Genomic DNA, 7,614 nt, shown 5'->3' on the forward strand with positions numbered 1-7,614 from the left:
GCTACCAAGGTGAAGTCAGTCGGGCAGACTATACTGTTGAGCATCATTACAGACAAACTTTAAGGTGGTGTATGACACGTGATATCGCCTCCTATGTACTGAGGTCATTGCGAATGGGAACAACGACATCAGAGAGGCTTTAGAACCTGGCGCACTACTCTCCCTACTCCACATACCATATTTCAGCAGGACAATTCCTGGCCACCTGTGTCGATGAATATGCAAGCATTTTTGGAAGAACGACTGGTACCACTGTACTCTAGCCTGCCCATTCTCCTGATATGTCACACATCGATCATTGGGATATGGTTCGCCAGCAGCTTCTTCGTCCAAGTGCTTCTGCAGCCACTGTCGATGCTTTGGGGACGCGTCTACAAACCACTGTATGAAGATGGCATCTGTTCTTTCGGACATGTCCGTAAGAACAGATACCATCGGTGACCATGCAGCTCTCTTAGAATGAAATTATAATTAAATCAAGACCCTAAGCTGTCGACAGGCGTTGATATACATCAACGGGGACGGCTGAAAAGGTATGCCCCGACCGGGACTCGAACCCGGGATCTCCTGCTTACATGGCAGACGCTCCACCCATCTGAGCCACCGAGGGCACAGAGCATAGTGCGACTGCAGGGATTTATCCCTTGCGCGCTCCCCGTGAGACCCACACTCCCAATGTCCACACACTACATTCGTAGTGCCCCTGTCCAATATACTCATTACTCAAGGCAGACAATCTTACCGAGTCCCGTAGGAGTTCGGGCAATCCGTGTGCATCCATCACAGAAGAAGAAGATCAGTGGCCGGTTAGTCTTAACTATGTGAATATGGTATCTGTTCTTTCGGATAGAGCTTCTGCCATGTAAGCAGGAGATCCCGGGTTCGAGTCCCGGTCGGGGCATACATTTTAAACTGTCCCCATTGATGTATAACAAAGCCTGTCGACAGCTTAGGGTCTTGATTTAATTATCACAAACCAGTGTGCTCCCCAGTCACGAATTCAGGCCCTTTTCTATGTTACACCACGATGTCTAGAGGTTCTGACTGCAGCACGTAGCGGTTTCACGCCGTACTGAATTCACACGACCAAAGAGTACATACATTTCTGTAATTCTAATCATTAGTCTACTGTCATGTCCCTAAACTGTGGAATAATTTTAATTCTAATTAGTTTTCCTACTTGGTGCTTCAATTTACACACACAGTAGATAGCAATCGTATGCACTACAACAGCTGTTGACTATGTGAACATTGTTGTGGACATTCTTGTGGAATGTATGCATCATATTATGCTTGGTGCCTTCATCAAGGGCACAGTAGTGTGTATAAGATATTTATTTCAGTAAACCTGTTTTATATTCAACACAAATTATTTTGTGTCAGTCTCACCCCTGTAATTTTCCGGTTTGCGCAAAATTCTCGGATTATTTCAAGTGATATTGGCAAAGAGGCAAGGATTTTTGGTCCGCTGTCACGTTATATCTAGCTTGGCTACGTTCCACAATATAAGTCAGCAGCACGTCACTTCCGAATTCTCCTACTACCCAAACAAACATAGGCAATGAATGCTGGATCAATATAGCATATTACTAAATCAGAAAGTTATGCTTTAATGCTAGCCCTTTTAATATGAGCTTTGGCAAGAAAATTTGGGGTTTTAAATAGGGAAACAAACTTAATGGCAGACATTTAAGTAAACAAACCTAGTATTCGATGTATTTGTGCAGCTGTATCATATTCTATGTTTCCGTCTCACGTATTACTATGCTAATTAGACAGGGTGATGGGGAACAAATCTGTTCCTTTACATAGTAACCTAGTAACTTGTGGCAATCAATGCAGCTGAAAGACATTCCTGAACAAAGGGATAGCGTAGTATATTTCAGATTATTAAGTTCTTACACGCTATACCGTGGTCAGGCCAATGACTGTTCGAAATCTGCAGTACGCCAGGGACGCAGGACGGTGAGGGTACTACTGTGGTATGAGGGGCAATCACCTGGTCTTCCACGGCTCCTGCGGTAGTAATCGTATGCACCACAATATCTGTTGACTATGTTGACATTGTTGAGGACTGCCTGCATCCCATTATACTTGGTGCCTTCTCCGAGGGCAAGCATTTCCAAGGGAATAACTGTCCGCATCAGAATCCCAGAATCGTGCCACCTGGTTTTGAGAAAACGTGATAGTGGACTCATGTTGATGTCCTGGCCCCCAAATTCGCCCGATCTGTGTCGGCAGGAAAACGTATGGGACGCTGTCGGACGCCAGCTTTTCTCCCACAAACCAAGGCCGGTAATTTACGGGATATGCGAGACCTGTGCGTAGACACGCAGAGCCAAATACCTCCGGAACCCTACTTAGGACTTGCGGAATCTATGTCATGCAGAATCCCTGCTATATGGCGTTTCAAAAGCGTATCAGTAAGCTATTATGAAGATGACGTTAATATCGTAGCGTACTAATGTATAAGATTGTCCTGACTGCATACAACGAAAAGCTGATGCAATAGTTTATGAGTTTTACTACAGAAGTATCAAGTAATAATGGTTCACCCGGATATATAGAGAAAAATTTATCAGGGTTGGAAAAGACATGGAGCAGATTCGACTACCAGTTGCATCGAGCGATATGGTTGAATCATGACACATATTAACTGCAGTATGAGCTAGTAACCGTCGCTTAACACAGCCGTGTGTTGCATCTGATCAGCATCTGCTGCGGACAAATACTGGATGTGCTGATGTCATTATATCCGATGTATTAGCACAAGCTGACCTCGAAGATATTTCGAGTCAGAGTTGAGAAGAGAAAGTTGTAACTGAATTGACAAATGCTGAAATAGTCAAGCAATGAATAGTGACAAAGACACTATTTATTGGAACACGCAAGGTTGAAAAACAAGACAGACATCAAACTATCTCTGTGTGAATGGTGGGGGCGGTAAGTGGGTGGCAGGAACGGAAATTGATGTCAGAGGGCACCTAAGTGGTCCCGTAATGCGAAAATCTTTGTCATCTGTAAGGGTTTAAATGTACCAGTGTACCATTAGAATCTAGAAAATCACATGTAACCTGCACTATCCAATAACTCGAGTTTTTTGTGCGGTGTAGTGTGTATGGCTGGCATCAAACATAGGCCTTAACTTGAGCAAGAAATTTCTGAAAATTTATTTTTGATGTATAACACTATATGGTAGGGAAACATGGGCTGCAGGCAAACCGGAACAGACGTTAATTGAAGCGTCTGAGCTAAAGAAGAATGTTGAAAATTAGGTGGAGTGATGAGGTAAGAAATAAGGTTCTCGGCAGAATCGCCGAGGAAAGGGAGATATCGAATACAGCGACAAGAAGAAGGGACAGTATTATAGTGCAACTGGTAAGACATCAGGAAATAACTTCCATGTTACTGCATAGGAAGACAAAGATTGCAAATAGGTGAGTAAGTATGTCGCAATTGCTGCTCTTAAACGAAAGGATTGGAGAGCAAGAGAAATTCGTGGCTCGCTATATCAAACCAGTCAGAAGACTGATTCCTCAAAGGTTGACAAAACTTAAAAAGGCTGCGAACAAAATCCATTAAGTCACGAAAGATACAGCCACCAACTGGAGATGATGGCTACACTTGGTGCTAATAAAACCTATAAAACTGTCCCAGAAAATATTTCACACACCTTAAGCTAGGCAAACCAACTTACATAAACTGCGCTGTGGGCAGATGATGTGAGTCTGTTTGCCTGTCTCAAGTTACATGGAATACTGTCTGTGCCAGCTTTACATTACACAACTTCTAACTAGCTTCCTCCACTCACTCCATAGCGTGCCCACTTCCGCAGCCGCCACCACACATTGTTACAAGTTCGATATGAGATTCATCTGTAAATACGTCCTACTATACACACATTTGTGCAACATTAACGCTTTTGAATGAGAAATCGAACCAGTAATCCTCACTTGATGAGCAGTCAACCTCAAAATCGAAAACACAGAAACTTGTTCGTAATGTGTTGGTCTCTTAAATTTACTAACGTTCTATAGACTTCCGTGCCAACTTTGTCTCTTATATTTATTCAGTTTTGAGGACTTTTGCTGAGACATGCGACTGTGTTTAAAAATTTATAAATTAATTTGACATTAAGAATCTTTGAAATGTAAACACCTAAGTGATGTTATTGTGCTCTGTATAGCAGATAACGAAGATTTGAATAATGATACACCTGAGAATATGTGAAGGTACTACTCAGATAATGATACAGTCTAAAATAAATCAGTCGTACTGTCACGGGAACACCCAGGAACAGATCTCATCGCAACTGTAAAGCAACGGGGGATGAAAGCACACTACCAAAATGCCTCGTGTCCGTGATGGTGATGTGGTCCCATACTCCGAAGAGCGTAGGGGACGATGCGGAACAACCACACCGCTGTACTAGGAAAGGTCCTAGCGGGGGTGGTTTGCCATTGCCTTCCTCCTACCGTAATAGGGATGAATGATAATGATGATGATGATGACGACACAACAATACCCAGTCATCTCGAGTCAGAAAAAAATCACTGATCCCGCCGGGAATCGAACCCGGGACCCCGTACGCAAGAAGCGAGAACGCTACCGCAAGACCTCGTGCTGCGGACTCAGTTCACTTGTTACTGATAAACAAAAATGACTGAAGCTGAAAAAATATTTAGTTAATTTTGTTGTACAACTGCTACAATACACGGAAATTCGACCTGTTGGATTTAATATGCGACGTACGGACACTGAGGTATCCTCTTTAACCGTGCCGGATTTCGGGGTGACGACCGCTGAATGAGGGGTGGAGGCCCAGCTAGCAGCAACAGCGGCGCCCTCGGCGTTGCAAAGTCTGTGTGGTGAGTCAGTGCGCAGCCCTGCCGAGGTACCGGCCGCTGCTCCCTGGACCGCCGCTGTGGGGCGCAGTGGGTGAGGAGCGCTCGCCGCTGCATCTGTTTTGGCCGTCTGCCCGCAACACAAGTTCCCGGCAGCCGCCGGCCTCGTCCATTGTCTGCCAGGATAACAACTGCAGCTGCAGCTGCGGGCTAACTGCGGCACACTCTCGACACGGACGTGTAAATAACGTGAAGTACTGTCTTACGTCTAAAGGAAGGTCACAGTTTAAAACTGAAAAAGCTGCCCTTAATCATACTGGTGTGCAAAAAGTAAGGAGCGAAGTAATTCTCACGTGATGAGTCACTACGAACTACACTACGGTGACAAAAGTCATGGGGTACCATCTACACTACTGGCAATTAAAATTGCTACACCAAGAAGAAATGCAGATGATAAACGGGTGTTCATTGGACAAATATGTTATACTAGAACTGACATGTGATTATATTTTCACGCAACTTGGGTGCATAGATCCTGAGAAATCAGTACCCATAACAACCACCACTGACGGTGATACGTCCTTGAAACGCCTGGGCATTGAGTCAAACAGATCGTGGATGGCGCGTACAGGTACAGCTGCTCATGCAGCTGCAACACGATACCACAGTTCATCAAGAGTAGGGACTGGCGTATTGTGACGAGCCAGTTATTCGGCCACCATTCACCAGACGGTTTCAGTTGGTGAGAGATCTCGAGAATGTGCTTGCCAGGACAACAGGCGAACATTTGCTGTATCCAGAAAGCCCCGTACAGGACTAACATGCGGTCGTGCATTCTCCTGCTGAAATGTACGTTTTCGCAGGGATCGAATGAAGGGTAGAACCAAGGGCCGTAACACATCTGAAATGTAACGTCCACTGTCAAAGTGCCGTCAATGAGAACACGAGGTGACCGAGACGTGTAAACATTGGCACCCCATACCATCACGCCGGGTGATAGGCCAGTATGTTGATGACGAATACATGCTTCCAATGTGCCTTCACCACGATGTCGCCAAACAGGCTGTAAAACAGAGCCTGGATTAATCCGAAAGAAATGACGTTTTGCCATTCGTGCACCCAGGTTCGTCGTTGAGTACACCATAGCAGGTGCTCCTATCTGTGATGCAGTGTCAAGGGTAACTGCAGACATGATCTCCGACCTGATTGTCCATGCTGCTGCAAGCGTCGTCGAACTGTTCGTGCAGATAGTTGTTGTCTTGCAAACGTCCCCATCTGTTGACTCAGGGATCGAGACGTGGCTACACGATCCGTTCATCCATGAGGATAAGATGCCTGCCGTCTCGACTGCTAGTGACACGAGGCCGTTGGGATCCAGCACGGCGTTCCGTTTTACCCTCCTGAATTCACCGATTCCATATTCTGCTATATCGGTTGGAAACTTTCCTCATGTCAGCACGTTGTAGGTGTCGCCACCGTCGGAAACCTTGTGTGAATGCTGCGAAAAGCTAATCATTTGCATATCACAGCATCGTCTTCCTGTCGCTTAAATTTCGCGTCTGTTGCACGTCATCTTCGTGGCGTAGCAATTTTAATGGGCAGTAGTGTAATATCGTAACGGATCTTCTTTTGGTCGGCGTGACGCAGCAACTGGATTTAGCATGGACTCAGCGAGTCACTGGAAGTCACCTGCAGAAACAGTGAGCCATGCTGTCTCTATAGCCCTTCATAACCTCTCGATTACGTCCCAAAAATGGCCATGTGATTCACATCGGGTGATCTGGATGCACAGATCATATGCTCGAATTCTCCAAAATATTCTTCAAACCAGTCACGAAGAACTGTGTCCCGATGACGCGGCATCGTTGTTTAGGAACATTAAGACCGTAGATGACTGCAAACGGTCTCCAAACAGCCGAATATAACCATTTACAGCCAATGATTCGGTTCTGTTGGACCAAAGGACTCAGCCCATGCCTTGTAGATACAGCCTACACCATTAAGGAACCACTACTAACTTGCACAGCATCTTGTTGAGAACTTCGGTCCATAGCTTTGTGGGGTGAGCTACACACTCGACCACTGTAATCAGCTCTTACCAACTGAAATCGGGCCGGCCGCGGTGGCCGAGCGGTTCTAGGCGTTTCAGTCTGGAACCGCGCGACTGCTAAGGTCGCAGGTTCGAATCCTGCCTCGGGCATGGATGTGTATGATGTCCTTAGGTTAGTTAGGTTTAAGTAGTTCTAAGTTCTATGTGACTGATGATCTCAGATGTTAAGTGCCATAGTGCTCAGAGCCAATTGAACCATCTGAATGGAAATCGGGATCCATCTGACCGGGCCATGATTTTGCAGTCTTCTAGGGTCCAAACTATATGGTACGAGTGTAGGAGACAGGCTAGTGGCGGTATCGTGCTCTTAGCAAGGCTTTCATGTCGGTCATCCGCTGCCACAGCCCCTTAACGCCAAATTTCGCCTCACTGTCTTAACGGGTAAGATCGACGTACGTCCCACATGGATTTTGTGGTTATTTCTAGCAGTGTTGCTTTTCTGTTACCACTGAAAACTCTACACAAATGGCGCTGCTCTCAGCCACTGCGTTATCCGCAGTGAGAGGTAATCCCTGAAATATGACATTCTCGGCACCGTCTGTGGATCTCGGAGTGCTGAATTCTCTAACGATTTCCGAAATGGAATGTCGCATGCATCTAGCTCCAACTACTAGTCTGCGTTCAAAGTCCGTTAATTCCTGTCGTGTGGCCAGAATCGCA

At 45.7% G+C, this 7,614-nt stretch overlaps 1 non-coding gene across 1 annotated transcript; it reads right to left on the reverse strand.

The window, feature by feature from the left end:
* Positions 1–536: 536 nt before the first annotated feature.
* Positions 537–611, reverse strand: Trnat-ugu (transfer RNA threonine (anticodon UGU)). The gene has a single exon. It is a non-coding gene; the product is annotated as a tRNA-Thr (tRNA).
* Between the last annotated feature and the right edge of the window lie 7,003 nt (positions 612–7,614).

Source organism: Schistocerca gregaria, chromosome 2 (genome assembly GCF_023897955.1).
Source record: "Schistocerca gregaria isolate iqSchGreg1 chromosome 2, iqSchGreg1.2, whole genome shotgun sequence".
Taxonomy (NCBI): Eukaryota; Metazoa; Arthropoda; class Insecta; order Orthoptera; family Acrididae; genus Schistocerca; species Schistocerca gregaria.